This window comes from Triturus cristatus, chromosome 10 (genome assembly GCF_964204655.1).
Source record: "Triturus cristatus chromosome 10, aTriCri1.1, whole genome shotgun sequence".
Lineage (NCBI taxonomy): Eukaryota > Metazoa > Chordata > Amphibia > Caudata > Salamandridae > Triturus > Triturus cristatus.
Genome location: NC_140593.1, coordinates 947306121 through 947333932, shown reverse-complemented (window position 1 = coordinate 947333932; position 27812 = coordinate 947306121). Strand labels below are relative to the sequence as shown.

The 27812-nt window shown below is 44.1% G+C and overlaps 1 protein-coding gene across 1 annotated transcript in view; it reads left to right on the top strand.

The window, feature by feature from the left end:
• Nucleotides 1–2181: 2181 nt before the first annotated feature.
• Nucleotides 2182–27812, top strand: part of SEC22C (SEC22 homolog C, vesicle trafficking protein) — a 186484-nt gene continuing 160853 nt past the window's right edge. The window contains exons 1-2 of the mRNA XM_085628780.1: nucleotides 2182–2313; nucleotides 13805–13945. The gene's annotated coding sequence lies outside the window, so the exon portion shown is untranslated. The remainder of the gene's footprint in view (nucleotides 2314–13804; nucleotides 13946–27812) is intronic.

Sequence of the window (27812 nt, the reverse complement as noted above, 5' to 3'; positions counted from 1 at the left end):
CCTTTGCTTTCTCCCTCCCCTCACTTCCCCTTCCCTCATCTCCTCCACAATCCGAGCTTAATCACAGCGTCTCTGCTTCTGCACTGTGTGATTTTGGCCAAGTTGAACTGCACAATGCACGAGTTCGGAAAGCTCTGAAATGCGCCTACATGTTACAGAAATGCATTCTTTTAACTTTAATGACATTTGATCATGTATTAAATCCGAGCTTAATCACGGCGTCTCAGCTTCCGCACTGTGTGATTTGGGGAAAATTCTTTTTCACGAAGCCGCTTTTGTGCACATCACAATTGACCGCACCTTCAAATGCGCGAGTTCGGAAAGCTCTGAAATGCGCCTACATGTTACAGAAATGCATTCTTTAAACTTTAAAGACATTTGATCATGTATTTGTTTTTTGTGTGTTACATACTGGAGACTCGGGCCGGGGCAGGCGCCTGCCTCAAGACTAATTTAGGGACCATTATTTTAAAACGTCGACTTAAATACATTGTGCAGTACAATGCATTCTTCCGTCAATGGGAACGGTGTGCAGTCGCAGAGAGGGAAGAAACGACATCAACATATACATGCTACATTTCACACTTAAAAGACAGACACACTATCTATCGCACCATCTTATCTAACCAGCAAAACGAAGTTCACCTTTTATCCTTTGTTCGCTCACAGACACTTCAGGCGGTTTTTACAACCGTTGGCTCTATTTAACTTCAAGACAGGAACACTTTCAAACATAGCCTCCTTGATGCCAGATCACTAAAGATTGACTGACGCTACTACGCACTCCTTGCTGACACAAAGAACAACATTCGGGAAAGACTACGCTCACCTATCTTTCAAGTAAGTCTACTTTATTAGCAGAGGCACTTTGCTAGCATCTGGTATTTAAGAAACAAGTGAAATTTGGCAAAGAGCGTCAGTTTATAAGTTGGGCACGTTTGTAAAAGAAAAACAAGCATTGGCATAGCCAATAGGTCTCGCTTTTGGGACCTTATAAGTATTTAGTTATGCAACTGTTGCATGGCTAAACACTTTATAAGGTCCCAAAAGCGAGACCTATTGGCTATGCCAAGACCTATTGGCTATGCCAATGCTTGTTTAAAGGAGACCTCGAAACGGGTCTCTGTCGGGCTCTGTTTTGTGCCCTGGCACAGGCGGTCTGTTTTTTTCCAGACTGCAGTGACAGCAGGCACATCGATGTGTGCTGCTCACACTGCTCACTTCTCACAAGTGGAGGAGTTACAGCATGACATCATGCCAGGTGAGCATTGTAGGGGAAGGGAAATCCTTTAGAGTCATTTTCTCTCTGGATTTCCCTTCTCGATTTGAAACTCAGGAGGAGCAAAATTGTCGTGGTGTCACATGCAACTAACAACCATTGACAAAACCAATAGTCCTGACTTGTAGGTATGATGTTACTTGCTGTATCATATATCTAGATGCAATGACAGAAACAGCAAAATACAAGTTGGGCGGCACACTATGCTAAGCACAGATTTTTAGCTTAAGTGCTTTTAAGCTACGCCCTTAATTACATTGGCCACACCCCTTTGAGGGACCCTCCAGGTTTTTCATCCCACTTTTTATCTTTGCATATTTATATAGCGCGAACTCGACCCGAAGGTATTGGAGCGCTTTACATAGCACCGTATTTACATTAAACATTCAGGCACGGGGAGATTACGTGATTTGCCCAGAATTACAAGATTTGGACGCGACCTCGAGGCTCGAACCCTGGTTTCCTGCACCAGAGGCGGCAGCGAAGCAGACGGACCACATCCTCTCACTTAAAGCCTTCTAGAAACGATACATTTGCACTTGCCTCTGTGAAAAGTGATCTGCGCAAACTTGTGCTGGTATATATCGTTCCATTTTTTCAAATGCTATCCTCCTTGACAGACATCTCTTCTAGTCCTATAAAAAACCGTAACCAGGTCTCCAAATTAGAAGAACTGCGGCTCGGTCCAACTATATCCATTCAAACATGGCCGCCTCGTTTCATTTACAGGGGGTGGGGTGTGGGGGAGGCGCGCGCGAGAGAGAGTGCGCGAAATGGACCGGGGTATAGACCAGTGAGGTTTCAGGTCGTAGTCCATTCTTTGTTTCGTGCAACCCACGCCATTACATGTGAGCATGTAGAAAATAGCTAGTTTGGTTTCTTGAGCTTGCCGTAGGGAGCTCCAGAGTGACAGCTCGACAGTGTGCGGAGTCCTGATTGGCTGAAAGCAGCGTGTTGTTTTGTAAATAATATGGCTGAAATCTGTGTCTGCTTTGTACAGGGACCGCATCCTGATGTGATGTTCGGCAGCAGAGGTACTTTGCCAGCACAGATGCAGGGGTTGGGATTGAGGGGTAGGGTTTGAGGGGTAGGGTCTCCAAGGCTGCAGATACTTCTTCTCACAACACGTGTGTAGTGAGCAGAAGGGACTGGGACACAAAGAGCCTAGATGGGCTGAATTGGTTATGCCTTGCTTTGTTGCAGAAGTGCAGGAAATACACCCTGCATACGTCGTTTTAAGTGTGCAAATCGTCTTTCAGTGAAGTGTCTAGATAAGCCCTGCTGACTCTTGCGCCCAAGTAAACCTTGTTTGGTAAATTACCTTTGGGGGACTGGTAGTGAAGGGATGTCATCTGCTTTACACAATTAATTCATATAGGTTGCTTTCGCGGTGACCCATTTTAGGTAGACGTTGTGATCATCCTGCGATGTTTTTGTTTAGTCAATTTCAGGGGAAAGTGGAAGTTTTGTCAGAATCTTAATGGGAGATGTGAAATCAAGGACACTCGCTCCAGGTTAAGGCCAATGGGTGGGCTACGCTATGTAGTATTTGACTAATAGCTTGTCTAATATTTTGTCAGAAGTGATGGAAATTCGTAGAATGGTGATAATTTGGCATGTGAGAAAAATAGGTTGTCTATTGAAGAGGTACATGTAAGTCTGTGGCTTATTCAAACTTGTCGGGACAGTCGGGTAATTTATATTCATGCAGACTACCTCTCCTACCCCCCCCCCCCCCCCAAAGTTATATTCTGGCCTCCTATCATCAAAAACAAGCTGAGGGATACCATTCAGTAGTATATATTTGAATACAAATGTATGCTCTTTAATCCTGATGAAGTTACTGGTATCACTCTCACTGTAAAGAAACACGTGCTGGCTGGTTGAATTTATATGACTTGAAGATATAATAAAGTTGAATAATTGACTGGACACTCAGTGTGACAATGTTTTTGTGGCCTGCCGTCTACTCATTTATCATTTAGAATTCTGCTTCTGAATTTACAGCTACGCCTGGAATCTCTTCCAGAATTTATAACCCAAAAAAATACATGTGTGACGTTTAATTTCGTTAAGCCAATAAAGTTGGCAAGAGCCAGACAATTTCAGCAGGAGATTACTCCTAGAGTGGGAGGTTGTGATGTGATTGGTTTAAGCTATAGAGCTACTGTCAGATGGATAGTTAAGATAATAGGAACGATGCTCATGTAGTTTGGTCTCCTTGGAGACACATGCAAAAAAACAATTAAACATTAGGTAAGTTTGGGATATGCCTTGTGGGTCATTCATATTGATAGAAAGAACGAAGCTGGCGATCATATAGGTGTTTGTTTGTGGTAGGCTTAGCATTAGAGTTCCCTTCAGAATCGACTGGACATCAGGCATGTTGGAAAACCGGAAAGGACACCTTTCAAAATGTAAGAATGTGTTAAAGGAAGTAGCTAGAAGGTCAACGTGTGTCAACTGGCATCAAAACAATGCACATGGGTTAAATCATTGTTGAAACTATACACAGTGTGAAGAGTGCACGAGGCACCATGGGCTAAAATATAAAATAGGCAATATTGTTATATTGTGTGTGCCTCGGATATTAGAATTTGTTGGCTTCATTCTGCTGGCAATTCTGTGGAGTTGGCTTAGTCTCAAGGAGGATAGATGATAACTGAGCGATAAGATCTCCAGACAGAGAAGAGCTCATGATGCACATTTGCTGCCAGAATGTTGGAGGTTTTAGTCACAGAACCGTGCTACGAAGGGACTTAATCTGCAGAGGATGTTGATGCAGAAAAGAGTGGTAAAACTTCAGCTGAGTGAGTCCCACGTTTTTAGGGACTTTGTTCGCTTATGCCATGGAGATTTCCTCTCCTGATTTTAGCTACGCATGGACGTGGTCTGAGAATGGTATTGTATGCAGGGCCGTTTCTCCAGGTCCTGGGGGACTCACTTGTTTCAAATTGTGCAACTGTCGCTTACTATTGGTATTCCATGGCTGGGGCTATTAATGTATTGTTCACAACTCTCTTGGGGTGTCGAGAAGGACAGGCCTTGATCTGGGAGGTGATCATAGGTTTGGAACTCATAATGCATGACACAATCAAGCAAAAGTCAGAAAAGATCAGTGTCCAGCCAGAGGTGTAGTTTAGAAAACATACCCGTTTTAATTTGCACTATAGTTTAATATAACCTTTAAAAAAAAACACAAAAAAAGATAGTTGAATATAACCCTTAAATGATATTTAACTGTTTAAACTAGAAGGTCCTAGCCCTGTCACTACCTATGCTGGCCATGTTGTAACATGCACTCTGTGCACCACCTGAGCTACAGAAAAATTGTGATCGTAAACAAGGTTCTTTCCGCAGCACCCTGGGGCTACAGGACTGCGCTGTGGTTCACTGAAATAGTGCATAAGCTGAGACATTCCTTCATGGAAAAGAGAAAGTGTACCAAGTCTGAGAAGAATCATATGTAAAAGGATTTTTCTTTTTTAGCAACCAATAATTCAAAGTGGAATTTGTACAGCTGTGTTAATGTAGATTCCTAGCCAATTCATGGCATGATAAATAATTTGCCAAAGTCAATACCGCAGCAACTTGATGTTTGAAAACACTACATATCGCACCATCATATGCATCAGTTACAAATCAAATTTCAAAGCTTTATTCAACGGCATGTCATAAAAGCAAGTATCCTAACACAACACTATAAATACTACAAAATGGAATTCATTTTTTTTTTTTTTAAACTCATTAAACCATGGTGCTGTCGATTACAAAATTTAAGCAACAGTGGATTAAAACAATTCAGAAAAAATCATAATTTTAAAAGTTAATCATACATTATTCGATGTCATAAAGTTCATTGGCTAGCTTCTGGAGGCTATAGAGTGCGGGTGCGTATAATCCAGGCCCACCCTAAAAATTTTGCGACAGCAGTTGCCATACGGGGTGTGCAGTCTGATTTAAGTATTCTTAAAGCCTCTGTGTACCTACGTGTCCCCAGATTTAAACACACTGGTTTTAGCCACTTGCGACGAGGGCTAGTGCACAGGGGACATACGAACAGCAGATGGCCTATATCCTCAGTCAGATCTTTACAACGGTGACACTTGATATCCCGAGTAGATGACCATTTATGAGTGAACGCTTTTACAGGAAGAGTCCCAATTCTGAACTGGAAATACAGTTTTCTATCATGGGGCCTTTCTATGATATCCCAATAAGCCTCACAAGTTGGTAGGGGTTTAATGTCAAGAAAGCGATCCGTTAGCTTAGCATTTGAACCAAACCTATGGGCAGGCATCAAGATCATATCCCAGTACATTTTTTTCAAAGTTAACTTTGATGGGAAGCTTGAACCATTTGGGTCAACCCATAGGTGGTCTAGTTCCAACTTTGTTAACAAACCCCTAATTTCCTTAAGCCATAGAATGGAATGGAAACGATCTGCCCTGATGATATCCTTCAGGGCAGTAGCATAGTGGGCTAGTTCGGGAGTTGTCATAATCCATCTCCAGTAAAGTAGGGGACGTAACCGTGCTAAATCCTCTATTTTTTTCCTGCCAAGATCGTATGCAAGCGGAACGGTGGGGGTACTTTGGGGAACCCCAACTAAACAGCGTATAAACTTGTTCTCTGCCAATGTTAATTGTTTCAAGTTAGTAAAACCCCACAGTTCCGAACCGTACAAAGAGGCACTTATGACCTTCATATTGTAGATTTCTAGGGCAGGAGTAATAGGCTTGGTTAAAGAAGATATGTGCTGAGAGGCAATTACACCCGCCAACTGGTGAAATTTTAAAACAGCCATATCAATGTGACTTTTCCAGCTCATGTTACTCTGGAGAGATATTCCTAAGTACGTGAATGCCTCAACCTGTTCCAATGGGGTACCATTAAAATTAATTACACCTTTGAATGTTTTCCGCTGATTCAGGGACATGAACTTGGTTTTGGAGGTGTTTATCTCAAGTCCACGCGTTTGACAGAAATCTCCAAACGCGTTTATTGCCTTCTGGAAACCCACTCGGAGTCCGGGAAACTATCAGCGTGTCGTCCGCAAACATGAGGACTGGCACGCGAGCCCCTGCTAATACCGGGGCATCTGTGGGGGAACAATTAAGGTGATCTACTATGCCGTTGATGTATAAAGAAAACAACGTGGGTGCCAAAACACACCCCTGTCGGACACCACGCTCGACTGGAAATGAGTCGGTCACCTCACCCTGTGCCCCCCACCTGATTCTTGCGTAGTTGTTCTCATGCAAGCGGACAAGAAGCGTTAACAGTTCCGGCGCCATCCCTGCTTCAGCGAGAACCCTCCAAAGTTTGGAACGGGGGACTAAATCAAAGGCTGATTTCAGGTCTACAAAGACCGCATAGAGTGTCCCATTGGTCAAGGTCACGTTCCTCCAATAAAGTGCTAAAAAAAAAAAACCTGATCAACAGAACTAGTACAGGGTCGAAAACCAGCTTGATATGGGGACAAAATATAATTTTATTCTACCCAAGATTGCAGTTTATTTTGTACTAGTCGACCTATAAGTTTTTGGGCTGAGTCTATAAGACTGATAGGTCTATAATTACTGGGTAGTGATTTGTCACCCTTTTTAAAAACCGGGATTATTTCCGCACCTTTCCATGAGGTGGAGATAGGCGCACCCTTAGCCACAGAATTAGCTAACCATTCAAAATACTGACACCAAGGTAATCTATCACTTAAAAACACATTGGCTGGAATGCCATCCATTCCTGGGGCTCTACCCCCAGTCACGCAGTCTAGTGCTAGGTTGACATCTTTGGTCGTAAATAGCTGACTTTGATAGAAGATAGTGGGGGGAAGTGAACACTCTCCTTCAGATGGATTACAGGCGTATTGTGGTCTAAAAAAATCAACCCACTGGTGTTTGGCAACATTATTTTGGGGCGGTTGAGCTGTCCCTCCTCTGTCCCACTTGGCTATGGCCCAAAATTGCTTTTGATCTTTAGCTACACAAGCAGATTTCAGATCACGCCACTGTTCCTCATCCCACTGTTTCTTGGCCACTTTCTGTGTGTGCCTGTATATCTCTCTAGCCTTTCTCACACCTGGAATATTTCTAGTTCTAAGTTCAGCACTAAGGTTCTGGCGGGCTACTTTGCAAGCTTTATTGTACCATCCCGCCTCAGATGTTTTTATTTTATTGGCCTTATCTGCTTTTATGGTCTTCATAAAGAACCCTTGAAGTTTAATAAAGAAGTGGGTATGAGCCTCAAGCATAGCTTGGGGGAAGTTTTGATTGGCAGATTGAATGTTTATGTTAGCCACTTCATCTAGCACCACTTTTTTAAGATCCTCCAACTTCTCTGGGTTCTCAATAAATCTGCCCCATTTAACGTGGCGCATATTATTCGAGGCTACAATATCTAAGGTGATTTCCCCCCCCTAATTCAGGTTCTCTAAACCCCTTAAGTGCTTGGAATTCCATGCAGAGAGGGTTATGGTCACTTTCCACCCTGGATTTTATGGTCATATCAATCAACCTATGCCATTCTCTAATATCCACCAGGAAATAATCTATGCGACTGGAGGACCTACCATTATCGAATGTTTTTGCTCCCTGGCGATCAGACGGGGTACGCCCATTGGCTGCTCTGAGCCCTCTCTCTAAACATAAAGCTTTAAGTTGAATAGCTACTGCTGACCATCTTTTAACTACGGGAAGTTCCAACTGAGGGACACCCCATTTACTATCTTCCTCAGCTGCAAGAAATTGGTCCTCATGTCCAAATGGCTCAAATGTAGTATTAACATCACCTCCCACAATAATAGACAGCTGGGTTGGAAGTGCTTCAAGCTGGAGGTCAAGAGCAGTGATTACATCGGATGTTTGTCCCCCAACCATCCCTCTAGCGTAAATGTTGAAAATTGCCACTCCATGGCCAGAGGCCCATGTGATATTCACTGACAAAATGTCATTTAGTAGAGAGCTATGTTGCTTAATTTTGCAGCATAGTGATTGGCGGATCCAAATTATCAAGCCCCCAGATGGCCGACCTTTGTTTTTTTTGATAGCAGGTACCTGAAAATTAAGGAACCCCATACGATGTACTGGAACCAATGACCAGGATTCTTGAAAAAGGATGATGTCGAACTGGTCAACAAAACTACCCCATTCGGGAGACGTTAACTTATTACCGATTCCAGCAAGGTTCCAGGAAAGAAAAATCAACCCTGCCTCAACTGCTGGGAAACAAGAGGGGTCTTGTATTGTTAACAAACTTTCAATCTTGCCCTCCGTCTCAGACTCATGCTCAACATTAGTAAATGAGCTGCCGAGTGGCTCTATTGTTAATACCTCAGATCCTAGACTATCACATTTATCCAAAGGGTTAGAGCAAATCGGTTGAACTAGGTCAGTTGTCTCAGGCTGTCTCTCTAGGTAGTTGGATACTCCCATCATTTCTGGTCGGGGGATGAGATCAACATAAAATGATCTCTGCACTATAGGAGCACACAGTCTATCAAACTTGGCTTGGTTCTTTTTCTCCAGTCTACCTTCCCTTTCAAGTCAATCACAGTCATTCAGATCAGACAAGACCCCAAACCTATTTTCCAAGCTGATTCCCCAATCCCTATTTAAGTCACTCCTACCCCATTTGTTAGAGACAGGAATCCGCTTTGATCTAAATCTCATCGGATTCACTTCACTTCCTCCCTTACGATAAAAATATTCTAGCGTTAGTGGGATTATAGCGGTACCCCTTCGTTGTGGGGGGAATATATTTGCCAGGACGTTAGGGAGTACACCTGAACTTGAGAAATTGAGAACTATGCAGTGTCCCGCAAATTGTTTCGGGTTATTCCCTAACCATGCTACTCTTCTTGCCATGATAATTTCCCCTGCTAATTGTTGTTTACCCCAAGGTGACATCTTCATATTATTTAACATCCAATGCAACGATTTACTAATCAAAGAGGATGTAGATTCCACTTTGCCAGGCGACTGGGTGGGTGCGTTAGCAAGGACTAATACGAGGGGGGAAGCCTCGACGATACATTGGAATGGATCTCTCTCTTGATGCGATGCAATAGGTCTTAATGGGGGATCTTCTTTAACTACGTTCTGACCATCCTTACCTACTATGGGTTGAATGAGGGGAGGGTTCAATGTCCCATTTTCTTCAGCCCCTGCCCCACACCTAGGGTGCTCCACATTTAGTGCGGCTCTACTTAACACCAGGGTTGATATACTACCCCCCTCCTCCACTGTCTTATTTAAAAGTACACTCAGTCTTGTTACCTCTGCCATGAGCTGATCAATTTTGACCACCAACGGTTTAATAATACACTTAACCTTTGAATCAATCATGCTAGCTATTTTTTTGATTTGCTCATCCTCGTTCTCCTTGTCACCATGTAACCCATTTGCCTCAACCTTTTCCATGCTTTTGGGTACAGAGGTTGTCTTTTTTATACCAGAACGTGACCCACCACTTTTGCACTGGGCTTTTCTACACGCTCTGACTGCTCTAGTTACAGGCACGGGGACGGGAGGCGGGGATTTCTCTACTTCAATGTCTGGATCTACGTCTACTTCGAGATTAATTTGCAGGTTGACGACAGAGGACGCACTTTGTTCGAAGATGTCACTAGTTAGAACCTCAACGTCAGGAACGACACTACTATTAACCTGTAATGAAGATTCTAGCGAGGGTTCTGACAAAGATCTCATCGTAGGGGAAATAGAAGAACAACTCAACCCCAATGACGCCCTTCTCTCATTATTAATTTTGCTTACAACCTGCACCAGATAATTGTCCATGGTGTTAGACACAGAGGAAACCTTTTGTTTAGACATATCCCACAGAATTAACTAGCTAATGCCGCACTATTACTCTATGCTGTTTGTACCAACCAGTATGTGACAAATTTGGTTAAAAAAAAAAAGACTCAATGGGCGGAAATGCCACAATACAAGTCTCCCTATTTGGAACACACAAAAGTACAACATGTACAATGATCAGGGTTACTGGCCCAGCACAGTCCCAACCTGTCCCGGACTGTCACAGACTGTCCGCCCTTTGTCCGGTCTTCGTCCGGCGCAGTCCGCGCGCGGTCCCGCGACGCGGGTAGGATGCGGGATTTAAAGCGCCTTCGGCCTCAGCTGATCGCGTGGGCGGCTCCTGCCGCTGGATACCCTGGGAGATGTAGTCCTCCACACAGCGACCGCGTCCTGATGAAACTGCGGCGGCGGGTGGACTACGGGAGTTTCAGCCCAGGTCCCGAGGAAGTGCCCAAGTAATACAGCCAGCAAATGAAGAATGGAATGGAATGGAAAAACCTCGATGCTCCAGGACAGGCGCCGGACATACGCTGTCCTCCAATCAAACTGCTCCGCCTCTCAACACGCCGCAGTTGCCACAGCCGCACACAGCCGCACACAGCCGCACCTGCCAACCGAACCCCCAACCGCTAATGAGAGGGGGCCGAGGCTAAAGCAACCTCCGAAGTGGTGTCAACGGTGGGGACAAAGGTGGACAAAGGCGGGAGCAGCAGAAACAGCGTTTTCTCCGACCTCACCGTCAACTTGGTCGTGGGTAAAGATTCATGAGTCAGTAAAAAGGTATGAAAATAATTTAAATTAGAATCAGGACCATGCACCAAGCACTTATCTGACTTTTGTTGGGGTGCTCAGGCATTAACAAAAAAGCGGAGGCGAAGTCTAGATGGCAAGGGCACACAATGGAATCACATACATCAATCCACGACTGAAGAAGAATAGACCAGAGACAATGGTGCAGATAGGCGGCGAGGCTGGGTAACTCCCGCTGTGACCCAGGGCAGCCGGCCGTGCCCCTGACCTCTGAAGCGGGAACGGTAGAAACGCCATAGACGGCCGCCACACAACTGTGGGGGAGCTACAAAGCAGACATGTCAGGAGCACCACGGGGATTACACGAGGATTTTTCACGGAAATTGGAGTTCGGTGACACGACTGCTCAGCAGGTATGGTGGATAAAGCGGGTCTTGGTGGAAGGGTATTCCCGCCCGTCCACTCGTCCGTTCATTCACTGCACGCTGCTCAGGGGATGCCGCTCGGGACTTGGCCTACTTTAAAGCCCCCCGGAGATTAGAGACCGGTAACTGAAACACCCGGTCGGCGTCTTCAAAACAGTCCAAACCGCTCGTGGCCGCTGCTGCCGCACTCACGGCTCACACCTCTCTACTGCTGTGGCGACTCACTGGAGCTCTGCTGCTCTCTGCTGGCTATGCATCAGTTACTCAAATGAGTCACTGGGCCCACTTCACGCTCTAGTCTTGTCCAGAGCTCTACAGTGATTTGAGGCACAAGTAATCTTAAGTCAATAATTAAGACACGCTATTTTCTTAGCTCTGACTTCGAAAATCCAAGGGCCCATATCCAAATTGTGAGAATGCTGTGCTATAAAGATTATTGTAATGTTATTTAGTGGCAGAACAGGCTTGGGGACCCACTCAAGTGTATGGGATTCTCCTCCACCAGGGAATATTGGGTGGAGGCTCAAGAGTTTCCTGCCTTCGCTTACTCACACCTCTGCAACACTGAGACATGTGGTCAGCAATCCAAATGCTGGGCTCCAAGAAGCAACTGTATAGAGTAGTGGCAGAGTAGGATAGCTCGCTTATTGGGCAGGCGTCATTTACTGGGTGCATCCTGCTCTCTGCCCTCTGTTCCTTGGTCCTTGGTTAGGGTGGGCCTTAGCGTGTCCATACCGCCGGGTTCTCACATTTACACCTCTGGTCCTGATGAAAGCCTGATTAACATTCATGTAGGCAGAAACATGTTGACCGCACTTTCAGGGACAATACCTGAACTTTTAATTCTAGTTCTTTATCCCACACATTTTTTTAACCATGTCTGATTGGCAAAATCAATAAAGTTCTTTTTGACACAATTTGGACATTTTTAATTTCACTAAATTCACTTCTCACTTAAACACCTTTTTACCAGCTCCGCAGTAATCTGGCGTCGCAGCACACTAGGGTGGCACGCGGCCACTCCTGGTGGGGCCCAATGATGAAGCATGTCACCAACCAGGTTGGTGAGTGAGGGCTTTTTAAAAAAAACAAATGGGTTTTTTCAAACAGTGATAATTTACTGTGATTATCTGCAAGTTTGCTCTTCCTCTTTGCTATTACTTTAATACACTCCTTTGTTGATGGTTTGAAATAGGATGTAGACAGAAGGAGAGAGACATCTGATGGGTCTGGTGAAACATGACTGGGTGACATGAAGGAGGATTTGGTGGGTGATGAGACAGTAAGCATTGATGATTGTAGGGGTGGGGTTGGTTTGCAGGAAAGAGTGAGGAAGAAGGGACTGGGCTAGGCCTCAAGGTACAGTCTACAGATAGTGTGTGAGTAAGTGGAGAAGGCACATATGAGGCCCCCTTTTTGATTGAGTTAGAAAGATTTGTAAGCAGAGGTGGTGGAGAGATTGAGTTGTTGATTGTGGGGAGCAAGGATGAAGGAGGAAATAAGTGGGTTTGCAAAGGTAGGGCAGGAGGAGGGGGGCGGGAGTTTAAAGGGAGGGACAGGGAGATGCTGGAATTCCGTTACATTAAGATAAGGGAGTCCTCACCCCTCTGTAAAGAGGAGAGATGCCCACATATTGGAATCAGGGTATCATAATCAAAAAGTAAAATCATCCAGGAAATCGTATAGAGGCACATAGGTTATCTAACATTGAAAATGTATATTAAGTTTCAGATTTTAATATTAAAAAAACTATTATGGAGGCATATTCATGTCATAGCTTTCCCTACTCTCCTTCAATTGATATAATCTGTGATTGACATCTTCTGCATTTCTCTTATGTCTCTTTTTTCTTCTCTGAAATCTGATGGCATTGTTCAAACATCTGTCTTTTGTTCTCCACAAATTTCTCATGTCTCTTAGTTTTGCTGTATCACCTTTGTATTTTTGTATCAGATTTTCACCTGCCTCTTGTTGCACACAAGATTTACCACACAACCCATAATTCTCACTCTGAATTTTTTTGGGGGGATGCTTTTCATTTGAAAAGGGTAATCCATCTCTCTTCTATACTTATGAATGTGTTCAGTAGTCTCTCATAGCCAAGCTTATATGCAGTTACTCTCTCATGTTTCCCTCAAGTCACACAACGTATCTTATTCCCTTTCAAATACATTTTGATTTTGTCTCTTTTCTTCCTCAGGATTATTCCTTCACATTTCCTGATCTATCTTTGTGTGTGTGTGTTACATCAGATTGATTCAAGAAACTTGCAGAGCAAGCTCTGTGAACTGAGTCATGCCAGAGCTGTCTTACTGAAGGAGTAAGCCCAAAACGAATTTAGAAAAGGCGAGTTTTGGGATGCCATTCATCTAAAAAAAAACGGACACATCTCTCTTATATACTTTTGAAAGTTACCAGTAGTCTTTCATAGGCGTGGTTACATTCAGTTTTGTCATGTTTCCCACAAGTGACATCACTTATCTTATGCTCTTCAGATAGCTTTTGATTTTGTCTCTTTTCTTCCTCAGGGTTATTCCTTCACCTTTCCTGATCTATCTTTGTTTGTTACACCTGAATGATTTAAGAAGCTTGCGGAGGACAGCTCTGTGAACTGGGTTATGTAAGTGCTCTCTTACTGAAGGAGTAAGCCCAAAAAGAATTAAGAAAAGGTGAGGGGTTTTTTGTGTGTAGTTTACGCTTGCATAACGTTTTCTCTAAGTGTTTATACCTGTCTTTTATTTTACTTCCCTCACCTATCCTCAAAACACCACCACTTACATCACCACCATCATCTCATCATCCTCTTCCTCCTCATTGTCCTCTCTTCCCTCCTCCATTTTCTACTACTTTCTCCTTCATCCCCCTCCCCTTTCTTTCCCGTTACCTCCTCCCTCCCCCTTTCCTCCCTCTTAATCCCCATCTTTCTCCTGCTCCACTTTCCCTTCCTCCTACCCCACCTCTCCTTCCTCACCTCTCCTTCCTCCTTCTCCACCTCCCCTTCCTCCTTCTCCACCTCCCCTTCCTCCACTCACCTTGTCTGTCTTACTCTTGACCTCTTTTAGGAAAGAAGGGTTTACAGTGAAGTATTAGCATAGTAGCAGATGACATACTTAGAACGGATGACTGGTTCAAACATAAGTCAACCAGAGCTTTATATGACAAAGGATTACAAGCCTCTCCAAAAAAATGTTGGAGAGCATATGCAGGATCCCGTCATTACAGATCACCTTAATACATTCTAAGAAGAAATTATATAAAACGCACTAGTAAGGTAAAAACCCCAAGAAAACTGTTAAAGATAAGAATCATCCTTTGTTGCGTCCAAAAGGTATGTAAAATGCCTAAAGCATTATATCAGGATCCAGATGTTACCTTTTACATTATGGAGAAATAACCTTTCATGGTGTATTGTATTGTATTGTAATTGCATTGATGTAGCGCTTACTACCCCTGACAAGGCGTCGAAGTGCATTTTCGGCAAGTAGCACGCTACTCCGGAACCCATAGAGGATTAGCGGTGAATTAGTATAGTGAAGATATGAAAGTGATTTGAGCGGTGGATATGTTACTCAGTTATTTGGATTGAGAAGGATAGCGAAGGGGTAAAAGAGATAAAAGTGTTTGCATTTATATAGCACATGCCACCCCCGACGAGGCACCAAAGCGCCCCCTCGGGTATGCATTTGGGAATTTACAAGGGGCAGGACTCATGATAGCCACACTTTCATTTAACTGTAACTTTCACCTGTTTTTGGTACTTATGTGTTCCATCATTTCTCTTTTTCTCAATACAGGTGTGTCTAATTCCTCTCTCTGACTCTCTTATTACCTTTCTGTATCGACTGTTTCCAGTCCCCCCATTCCTTTACCCTTTCTCATCCTTCTGACATTCCGTTTTTCATCGCGCCTGCCCACCTCTTTGTATTTTTCCCTGCCTGTATTTTTACCTGTCTCTTTCTCATTCTGTCCATGTCCCTTTTCAACTTGAAAACACATGCACACAAACAAAAAAAATATATGTCACCAATAGTTATGGTTGAAGACAATATAGGAAGGATGTAATCTATACACATTTATCTTTGATTCCGTGTGATGAATCTGAACAAAAAATGGCATGTGGAGAAGGGAGTGAAAGTTATAAAAAGGTCAAAAAAGAATATGTTTCTCTTCAAATTGCTTTAAACACATCTGTACTGGTCAACACCAGACTCTACGTAAGTCAGTCACAGATCACTGCCTTCTGAGTTTTTTTGATTTGGTGTAAATCTGTACAGTAATAAATGAAATATCCCCGGAACCTCTTTGTCAAAATATGCATAAGTAATTTACTTTGATTTATCATAAAGATTTTTCAATATGTTCCCAACAATCTATTTGCATGCATAGGCTGAATATGACTGATTATAGCTTGCGTATTAGCAAAAATGACTTGAGAATCACCACGCTGTGGGAAAAAAAAAGCTGCAGCAATTGGTGTATTACAGATGTGGTGAGTGGACACTCTTCACCCCAGAGGATGCATGGATGATTTTTGGAGGGAAAGAAAATTAACCTATTCCCTAAAAAGTCTTTGATTAGCTGCAGGACTTGCAAATCCTTCTGCCCCGAATGCTGATTTGCATAATATTCCATTTCCACATCTATTTCCATTCCTTCAGTACCTCTAATCCAGGTCCAAACTCTAATTATACACTATTACAAGTAGGAAATATGCACAAACTATGCTCAGTTCACTGTTCCATTTAGAACTGCATGCAACCCTAAATAATGTGTTTTTGCATTGCTTATAGCTTTCATCCATATTGCAACAGATTTGTATAAAAGCAAAACATATCCTACTATGTTTGATCTTGGAAATATGCCTTCCGGAATGCCAATAGACCGTGACCTATAGGCACTGCTGGAAAGTACTGGATAAGGGTGTGTCCTTCTTTGGGCATTGCTACAGGCTTTATTTAGTCGGCACAGTGGGCATTGATACTGGGCAACCGATAAAGCTAGGCATGTTTTCCTTGTGCTTACTTGACCTTTCCAAGCATGGAGTAATGGTAGGAATACTAGGACGTAGGGCATGGCCTGCCCATTGGGTACTGAGGGCAGGGGTACTAATCCTAGGTCATGACCGGAAGCCACCAGTGAGGCAACGGCTCTTGGGTACAGGTTCTAGCTGTTTGGAATGGCCTATGAGTCTGTTTTGGGTGTGAGTACTTAGCATAGGGCATGGGTGAAGAATATGTCCTTCAATCAGGCATTGACATATTTCCAGATAACACATTTGGCATGTTTATTCCGCATTGCACATTCAGGTCAATATCCAATCAAGCTTAAATCTATGAAACAGAAGCGTTTAATTGAAACCATGGATGTGTCAGGAAATAGAAAAATCAAATGAGAGTCAAACATCGCCATCCTAGATTTCAGAGTCTCACAATAAAGATTCTTTGAGACTCTCACCCACTAGATTCTGCCAGTGGTGTATATGATCTCCACTGTTGTGGACAGCTTCATCATCGGGTCACCTGAGCATGGGGTAGTCCAGGTAGGTAACACCTCCAAAAGAAGGGAGAATAGCTGGATGTAGAAATTCGATAGGATCTGTGAGGGTGGTTAAAATGACCTCCTATCCTATGGGATGGTGTGAGGCTAAAAAAAACTGGGAAATGTTTTCAGGATGCACTACTTATTCTTCACGTCTCACACCGGCGGTCTACATGTTTCAGCCATCATTAGCCAATTGTGTCAGTTGGCCTTTGTCAGGACGTGTGGTAATCAGATCCCTTCGTTCGGTGAAAGGACAATGCCTGCTGGAACTTTTAAATATGATGGTAAGTACATTCACTTACGTATTTTACGTAGCTTTTTTTTTTTTTGCCCATTCCCTGGGGAAACAAAAAAGAAGACAAATTTAAAAAAGCAAGCTATAAATATACTTTCACAAGCAGTTATATTTGGTGTCTGCCCAATATTTATTCCAATCTTTATGCACCCAAAGACAAGAACTACAAAATGTGTATAACCTTCACCATTAGTGATATGGACACATCTTTTCGTGTGTGGCACAGAAAGCAAACTTGTAGTCAAAGACGCTACCGTCATGTGGTGGCTTTACTACTGCTCCCAAGAGCTTTTCTCGTGGACCACGGTGCTAATAGTACAAGGTCTAATTTAATTGTTTAAATTTTGTTAAAAGTTTTGAAAAAGTGGTCAGTAAATGGAGTCTAGTTGTTCTTACTCTCACTATGTGTCTTTTGTCACGACAATATTGCTCTCGTATGTCTTTCTTTGTTCGGCACGTGTCACATGTGGTCGTTTTTGAACAGGGGTATTAGACACGTGGTAATTTAATAAAATGTTAATCTAGCTGACATACAATTACAGTGAAAGTTAGGATGTTGGGTCCAACAATGGTGTTAAAAAGAAAGATGTACGTCAATAGCTAGGTCCTCATCTTGAGTATGTTCCTTCTACAAAGTCATGTGACAAAGGGTGACATTGCACACAGGTTCTTAAGTCTTATATCTGGCATTGTGACCCAAGTAAAAACTTGTGCCTGTTTTTACAGAATTGCAGTACTAGTTAAGTACATGTTTAGTCGGGGCAGTTTAAGTGTGACATAAGTAATAGGTTAGCTAGTGTTCAAACCTGTGAGACCTCTGACATATGCAACTGATATATTTACGTCTCGCTGTGTGTAGGAGGATGTGTCACACCCTGAATATGCTGCGCTGTTGATAATGTATTTACTAGGTAAATCCGAACATATCTAATAATATAGCGCCCCCTGTACAAACATGCAGTGCATACCTTATTATAGGTTTAACAAGAACTGATAGGATGTGGGATTGTGGCGGGCAGTCTGGCATTCAGCCACTGTGAGTGGTAAAAAACATTAGGGGAATTAAAGAAATTAAATGTAATTGTAATCCAAAATCAATCTATAAAGATTAAAAACGAGGCTGTCTTGCCTCCGTAGCCCCTACTTACTTGGCAAAAGGAGCTTGCCTGGTTGTGTTATCTACTGGGTCCTCACTGTCCTGAAACTTGTAGATATCTGGACACGGTGGTGTACATATATATTTTATTTATTTATAAAGTTTTATACAGTGCAAACAAGATCCCGAAGGACATCAGAGCGCTTTACAATAGGATGGACGGTAGGTAATAAATGCAATATTGACATCGAGTAAGAATAACAAACAAGCATAATTACAAATTTACAGGATAAGGGGTCAGAGGAGAGTAATACAATAAGAGGTACATAGTGGGCTAAGAGAAAGGCACACAATGAGGTAAAGAAGAGTAGCATCCACTAAAGGTGTAATTGTTGAAGGAACGGTGACTTAAAGCCGCTGATCCTGACCACATTCAGGTAAGAACTGGTTCATTAGGAATCTTTTGGCTTCTAGTTTGAAAGCAATCATGAAGGAGATTCTGCGTACTACCGGTGGAAGAGAGTTCCATATCTTCGGGGCAGTGCCGGAGAAGGCTCGGTGGCAGGTTCTCTTTTTGCTGAAGATGTGTGGTTTCAAGAGGAAAGTGTTAGCGCTTCTTGAGGCTCTACCACCGCAGGATAATTCAAGCTTTTGTGCTAGGTAACTAGGAGTTTCGAGATGGAGGGCTTTGTGCGTCAGAACGGCAATCTTTAACTGAATTCGAGCCTCGTAGGGCAATCGTATAAGAGCTTTTAGGACTGGGAATATGTGCGCATTTCTTTTGGTACCTGTAACCAGTCAAGCCGCAGCATTCAGGGATGCCCTTAGTGGAGCCAGGGTATATTTGGGGAGGCCTAAGAGCATAGTGCTACCATAGTCTAACCTCAGCAAAACCTGCGCTTGGACCACCTGTAGAAATCAGTTTGTGGAAGGATGGCTTGATATTTATGAGTGTCCTCATCAAGTGATTGGCTCCCTTACACACATTACTGATATGAGTCTTCATGTTCAGATGCTTGTCCAGAGTGATTCCGAGAGATTTGGCAGAGTCTATAATGAGGGGGGAGCAGTTGAAAGCGGTGAGGTGAGTCAGCCACAGGTCTAGCTTGGGGATGTGGTTCGGGGGAGAGATGAGAAGGAATTCTGTTTTGGAGGTATTGAGTAGGAGGTGGTTCTCGGTTAACCAGTTTTGAGTAGACGTAAGGGTAGAGTTGAGCGAGATGATGTTATCAGGGGAGCAGATTTACAAATAAAGTTGCGTATCGTCCGCATACATATGGAAGAGAATGTTTGTGGAGATTAGTGAATTAGCTAATGGTTCCAAGAATAGGTTGAAGAGTATAGGAGATAGGGCGGACCCTTGGGGGACCCCCATGAGTACTGGTGAGGGTTGGGAGAGAGTGGTTCGCCTTGACTCTTTGTGATCTGTGTTGAAGGAAGGACGTGAACTATTGTAACACCTGACCAGAGAAACCCATCCTGTTCTTCAGGATGGCTAGGAGGTTGTCGTGATTGACCGTGTCCAAGGCAGAGGAAAGGTCAAGGAGGAATAGGAGGCAGGATTAATTATGGTCAAGCATTTTTAAAATGTCATCCATAACGTGAGTGAGAGCCGATTCAGTGCTGTGCCCCCTCCAAAAGCCAGATTGATGCTGGTCTAGGAGTTGAAAATTCTCTGTGAGCACAGAGTTGGGATTGGATGTGTTTTTCTAGGAGTTTGGCTAGGGTGGGAATGTTGGAGATAGGGCTGAAGTTGTTGAGGTCAGCTCTATCTGCGTTAGTTTTTTTTAGTATAGGTGATACCTGAGCTGCTTTTAGGCAGTCTGGGATCGAGCCTTGTGACAGTGAAGCGTTTACAATCCTTGTCCAGGTGGGGATGAAGACATGCTTGATTTCTTTGAAGATGGACGGAGGCAACGGGTCGCTGAAGTGATTAGATGGGTTGATACTCTGAAGAATCGTGTTGATGTTATTTTCACTGAAGGGGGTAAAGGTGCCCCATGATGCATTGTTCTTGGTGTTCAAGCCGCTATGTTTGAGTTTTTCTAAGAGGCCAGGAGGTGGTGCGGACCCAGAAGAAGGCAGTAGCGCCTTCTTAGATGCGAGTTCAATGTTGATTAGTCTTGATTTCTCAGTGAAGAAAGCAGCCAACTTTTCGCAGGAGGGTGGGCTGCCTCTAGAATCAGAGTAGTTTGGAGCTACCACTGATTGCTGTTTTACCAATTCAAAAAGTTTCTTGGGATGGGTAGCCGCTTGATCAAGTTGGCATGTGAAGTAGTCTGCCTTAGCACTCTTGATTTGTTTGTTGTAGGAGCTCCTCACATCTCTAAGGAGTTTTAGTTGGTCCAAGAAGGGTTTGGATCTCCAGGATCGTTCAACTGCCCTAAGGTTGCAGCGTTCCGAGTTTAAGTTGTCGTTGAACTATGGTTTGGATATTTTTGTTGAGGCATTTCTTTGTAGTAGAGGAGCAACGTCATCCATAATGTTGGAGATGGTCGAGTTGTAAAAGTCAGTGAGTAACTGAAACACAACCAAGTCAGAGAAGGGAGAAGAGGGAAGATTTACAGTGGGCTGCTAGTACATATGAATTTAAAGATCTGAGGTCCCTTTTCCAGATCTTTGATTTCGTTGGTTGGGCCTTTCTCATAGACACCTCACTGTTAATATAGAAGAGGATGCAGTGGTGGTCGGACCAATCGCAAGGGGTAATGGTATCCAATGTGATGGTCTGCCCTTTGGAGATGATGAGATCTAGAATTTCTCCTTTATTATGATTGGTTGGTCACAATGCTGAATAAGTTCTTGATAATTTAAGAATGATTTAAGGCATGTTACAGCTTGGTCGTTGGGGTTAGACCATTGAATGTTGAAATCACCGAGGAGGATTTGGGACGATCCAGAGTGGACATTGCCAGAGATGATTTCCATAAGTTGCTCGATGAAGGGGAGACTGTCTCCCGGAGGGTGATAGAAAGTGTGAAGTTTGCACACCGGTAGGGTATTACTTGAAATGCTGAGGGAAAGGTATTCACAGGAGGAAGCGTAGAGGACTCCAAGTGGGAGATCGAGAGTGTGTTCCTGTGAATACAGGCTAGGCCACCACCCAGCTTCAGAGCTCTGTCAAGACGAATAATGTCATGGGTAGGAGGTACTAGGAAGTCTAGGATAGGAGTGGTGGCGGGATTTAGCCACGTTTCAGTGAGGATGATAATGTCTAACTCATTATGTTGGATGAGGTCGAAGATATCGGAGGCGTGTTTACTGGCTGACCTGCAATTGAGTAGCACACATTTAACAGCTTTGCCGCGGTGCACATTCCCCCGCAGTGCGGGCAAATTCCACGCGTGAGCAAATCGGATGGCCCCCGGCAGTCTGACGCACACTCCCACCGAGCATGGAAGAGGTTAAGCCGTACCTGATTAAGGGGGAAAGGAGTCTAGATGACGTTCACTCTCGTGAGGTTGTCGTTATTGATTACTCTAAGCTTGTGAGGGTGTTCTCTGTTTGGGTTAGGGTGGATGGTTTGTATTTGTCCCGGAGGGATCGTGTTGGAGTTGGACCTAGGTGAATAAGAGTTGAGAAGGACATTGGTCTCATTAGACGCAACGTAGGCCTTAAATCTTCTGGGGCGGGAGGGGGTCGTTAGGTAGGGGTATGGTTTTCGAGACCGAGGGGGGAAAAAGCAGGCCCATGCGATCTCTAGCCCTAGGGCAGGCAAGTTCGCGGATGTGAGGAAGGAGCTGATCAAGGGGAAATGATCAGTTGAGAGGGCTTTCAAGTCATGTAGTTCAGTTGTGAGAAGTTGTAACTGAAAAGTTATATCATCCAGGCGCGCAACCAAGTCTGAGTGTTGGGAAATCGGGCGGAGAAAGGGGGCCTCGATCTAAGTCCATGGGGTCCGTGGTGGTGATGTGTAGTTCCTGGGGAGGAAGTAGATTATTAAGGACTGGAGTTGGTGAATTAGTGAGGGAGGTATGAGCATTGAGCTGTGCGTCTGTTACAGTCCCAACAGGATTGAGTGGGATTGTTCGATCATGGTCGGTGAAGGGCAATTGCAAGGTCTCCGGCCTAGTGGGTGGCGTGGAGAGAGGGATGAGGGAAGAGGGATCGTTCATTGAGAGCAATGGTAGTAGGTCGCTAGGGAGTCTCTCCGCTCGAGGAACAGTTAGAGTCGGACTGGCGGGCTGTGCGTAAGGCGAACACGAGGTGTTACTCTCCGTCAGAGTCAGGGGTCTAGAGTGTTGGCACAATTGAACAGGGCACTGAACCGCACTGTGATCATCTAAAGGTGAAGAATGATTTGGATAAAGTGTGGACCTCCCAGATGTGGTGGGGGAGGGCTGGTTAGATCCAGAGTAAAGGTAGGGTGAGTGTAGGGATCATTGGTTTTCTACGAGGCCGCGGTTTTGAGCAACGGGAAGATAGTGGCCATCTTAACTAGGTTGACATTAGAGGCTTGGATTAGGGTGATACCGTTGTTATAGAGGGTGATGGTGGCATTGGCGTTGAGCGTGGACGAGGGCGCTGTTTTTAATTTGAGCCCATGAGGTGTTTTCCTGGAACCTGATATACGGAGCATAGAGTAGAAAACCTTCCGCCAGCATGCTCTTTTTCTGGTGTAGAAAATAATGTCATTAACTCTACTACCTTTGTTTGCACAAAAGTAGACGTCTGAGATTAAGGTTTCGGGACTAGCCCTAAGTGTATGGTGTTTGTGTTAGGGCGAGAACTTGATTGGCAGCATTCGTGCAGAAACTTTAACTAGTAACAGGTGTAGGTGCTTGCCGTAATCATACGTACATGTAGTGCCTGGCAGAAGAATGGACAAGAGTCTGTTTTTAAAGGATGAAACAGACAACACCTTATGATGTATTCAGCAATGACGGACTATGCATCATCGTAAGGCTGATGTACCATAGAAATCAAGGAACAGGTGTAGGTGCTTGCCGTAATCATACGTACATGTAGTGCCTGGCAGAAGAATGGACAAGAGTCTGTTTTTAAAGGATGAAACAGACAACACCTTATGATGTATTCAGCAATGACGGACTATGCATTATCGTAAGGCTGATGTACCATAGAAATCAAGGATGGACAATGTGTCCCTTTTCCGATAAGCAAGTTTCCTCGTAACACTTAGAAATCATTTAGTGGGGACGAAGCCAAGGCCTTTATTAAGGATAGATATCTGTTCTTCGGAAAGGGATAATTCAGTGAGGTTGAACATTAGCGAGTGCTAGTGCTTGTCACTGGAGTCTGGTTCTTTGTCCTGCTCCTGGTATGGATTCCTGGGTACGTGTCGTCACATTTGAATTCCTTCTTTTTTCTTCCTCATTGTGAGTTCTGGCCTCTCCCTAAAAAAGGTGGTCTAAAAAGGGGAAATAACCGTGGTGGATGTCTTGCCATGTATGGGTCAGAGAAGGCCTCACAGTTTTCAGCAGAAGCTAACCTATTAATTTATACTGCACTGAACGCCCCGGCTAAACATGTTCTTGCCTAGTATGGTGATTCCTCAAAAACATGCACAAGTTTTTACTTGGGACACCATACCAGATAAAAGAGTTAAGAACCTGTTTTAAATGTCTCTCTTTGTCACATGACTTTGTAGAAGGAACACACTCAAGATGAGGACCTAGCTATTGACGCATATCGTTTTCACACCATTGTTGAAGCCAACATCTTAACTTTTGCTTTAAATGTATGTCAGCTAGATTAACATTTAAAAAAAGACCACATATATAATACCACTGTTCAAAAACAGCTGCATGTGATACCTGATGAACAATGAACGGCACACAATGAGAGTCATTTTAACGTGACAAAAAGGCGCATAATGAGGGCTAGAATGACGACTCCATTTACTATCCACTTTTTGACAACTTTTAACAAAATGTGACTTTTTTACGTAGACCATGTACTATTAGAACAGTGGTTCGCTAGAGACAAACTCTTGGTAGCAGTAGTAAAGTCACTATATGACGCTAGTTTCTTTCCCAACAAGTTTGCTTTCTGTGCCGTATACAAAAAGATATGTCCATATCACTGATGGTGAATGTTATTCACATTTTGAATTTCTTGTCTTTGGATGCACAGAAGGTGGTTTAAATATCAGGCAAACACCAAATGTAACCGCTTGTGGGAGTATATTTATACCTTGCTTTTCAAAATTCTTTTTTGTTTTCCCAGGGAATGTGCAAAAAATGATATCTCTGTAAAATATGTAAGTGAATGTACTTACCTTCAAATGCAAAGTTCCAGCAGGCAGATTCCTTGCACCGAAAAAAGGGATCTGATTACCATAGATCCTGACAAAAGCCAATCGACCAACTGGGGCAATGATGGCTGAAACATGTAAACCGCCATTGTGAGATGTGAAGGATAAGTAGTGCATCCTGAATGCATACTGAATACATCCCCCAGTTTTTTAACCTTACTCCCGTCCCAATTTTCTATTGAAGTTGTGTGTTCCAGTCTAGGAGGTAATATTAACCACCCCTACAGATCCTTCCAAATTTCTACATCCGGACATTCTCCATCCTGGTGGAGGTGTTACCTACCTGGACTACCCCATGCCCAGGTAGTGCTGAAAGTTGCACTCTGTCTCCATGTGGTGGGTCTCTTGCAGCATAAGAACATCAGGTGCATGTTGATTAGCATAATGGACAACAGCCCCCGCTTGAGTTTATAAATTCGACCGTTCATGTTCAGGTAATTGATTCTGTACTGATCATTGGCTATGTTGTGTGTGCTGACGTAGTCCTGTGGATGTATTTATTCTGGGGCAAATTACATGCATCGCGAAGGCGTTCATGCTGTTCCATCTTCCTACATTGGGTGAGGAGGTGTAGTTTGTGAAATTAGAAATGTAAGTCTTTTCGAGCCAGATGTACGACCATGACAATTTGTGACTCACAAATTGCGCTCGATTGCGAGTCGCACTTTGCGAGTCGCAAAACGCCATGTACAACAGTGTTTGAGACACTGTTTGCGATTCCCAATGGGGTTGCAAATTGCATGCCTACTCATAAAATATTCATCAGGCACTCGCAATTTGCGACCCCATTGGGAATGGCTGGCCCTCCCAAGGATGGTGGCCTGCTGGGGACCCTTCCCATTTGTGAGGGCATTACCACCCTCTTGAAGAGGGCTGTATTTTGCGAGTGTTTTGCGACCACAATTGTGGTCGCAAAACATTCATACATGGGGTAGAGGGTCACTATTAGGAAGGGATGCCCTTGAAAAGGCCCTTGCTAATAGCGATTCGCAGTTCCTATTTAGCGAGCCGCAAAAAAATTGCGACTCCCTAAATAGGAATTGTACATGCCCCTATTAGTTTTTGCATGCGCAAATGGGTCGCTGACCCGTTAGCGCATGCAATTTAGGGTCGTACATCTGGCCCTTAGGGCCTACCGCATGGGGCACGATCTAAGCAAGTTGTGTTCATTACTCTAGTGGCCCCAGGGCTAAGAATGTGGAAGACATATCTGCAAACAAACTCCTAACCAAAACTACTACTGGAAACCAAACAAGATTAACCCATGATCCCAAACTCCCCCACCTCGTTTCTCTGCCTTTGAAGCAGCTGTTGCCCTGAAATAAATCAGTGACTTGTCATTCAAGGCCAAACTTAAACAAAACAATAGAAGGGAAACGAATAACCAAAGGATGGAGTGAAGTTGTCCATCACCTTCCCCACAGCATCCAATTTGGTTGAGGGCCAACAATGTCCGAGTTCAGCACTGGATTTGTGCCAAGACGACATGCGTAGACGTGCATCTGCGGTCAATGGAGCAGCTGGCAGGTTAAGTCAGGACTCTCATGGCACTGGGGAAGTCTCACCGAGTCCTGAACCCAATGGTGCATGCCTGGGGCCAGCATCCTCCAGGGGTCTCCTACGGGAGTGATGCTTAAGCTATCTTCATGCACTATGTCCTGTACGTTTACAGGGTTCCTGGTGTTGCGCCCAGGGGGGATCTTCATGACCCACAGTCAGGTGGGTCAATCTCCATTCTGACCCTCCACCCCTCCTGAAAATCCACCACCCTGACATTGTTGCTCATCACCCTCCCTTCTGCAGCCTCAACCCTTGAGCAGATCAACCCTCTTTTAAAGAAACTTGAAAGCGGCCGACAGCAGTGTCAAGGTAGCCTGCATTGCTCATATCTGGTCTTCAGATAGTCGTGCCTCAGCTTCACCGAGTCCTGCAGTCCACGCAGATTCCCTCCATCTTCCCTTAGAGGGCTGTCCTGGTATCCATATTGGCCAGAAATATTGTGTCTGTTCCAGATGTAGTTGTGGCCTCTGCACACAGTGCTGTGTTACTGGGAGCTGACACTGTGCCTCCCTTTACAGCCCCTGGTGTAATGGTCCATTTTTGTCTGGCCCTGGTGGCTGAGTCTCTTCGTCCCCATTACACTGATTTCCCTACAAGTGAATTGTTCTCACAGGAGTGTTTTCACTTTCCCTTGTACCATGATTTGTTTCGTAGTTAGGTGGGAGCGGGGTATGGTGGTAGCAAACAAAAAATACTCACCAAGCTCCGGACAGCCCGACAGAGAGGCCAGCAGGGCCAGACGGCACAGACTCCAACCCCGCCATTACCCAGATCATCTGGGAGGCAACCTGGAGACCATTGTCTAGTGGAGGAAATGCCTGGGGTGATCACAGGGCCGCTTGGGGAAACAAAAGCTTAGTGGTCTTACCGGGCCCAGCACTCTGCAGACTCTAGCATCCAGGCGAGGTCTCAAGCTCTGTTCTGCTGCCTGTCCTCCTGGCGAAGAATTGCCACAGGAATGCCCCCGCACCTTCCTGCACCCAGTCAGCAGAGACCACGCACTTGAGGTCAGAGACAGGAGGCAAAAAGTATTGGCCAAGAGCGCCACAGTTCCGTGAGGAAAATATATACAAGCAGCACAAATGGAAGCAGTGATATAAATCACAGTCGGTATGGGGAACAAAGGAAGGGAGACCACAACGTGACAGGGTGAAAAAATAAATTATAATCTTTGTAAGTAGTTAAGAAGCCACTTAAAAAGGAAAAAAAGCTTGATAAATTGAATAGTTTTCATCATGGTATCATTGTTATTATTATTATTATTATAGTTATTGCTTTGCTTTGTAAAAGACTCAATGGCGTTGGGTAAAATTCGCATAGCATCATGGAATGTTTGTGGCCTTAACAACGGGAAGAAGAGAGCATTATTTTCGAGGGTTGTTCAGGCTCTACATTTAGAGGAATTATGTTTGCAGGAGACTCATGTGCCCTGGAACAACCGTGATCAATTAAAAATCCCTGGTTTTGATTTAATTGGGTGTTCCCGACAGTCTTCAATGATAAGAGGGGTAGCAATCCTAGCGAGGCGGGGGTTAGGCTTGTGTGTAAGAACCTCTCAAGATAATGGGGGGCGGTGGGTTATCTCTGAGCTTTTGATTAATGGTAGAGCATTGACTATCTGCACTGTATATAGCTCAAATATCGACGACCCTGCAGTTTTACATCATTTAAATGTAGAATTAGCGTCTTGGCCTCATCCTATCTGCCTCTGTGGTGACTTTAATATTAATCTCTCTGCTGATTTTAATCTTATAGGAGGGCAAAAATATG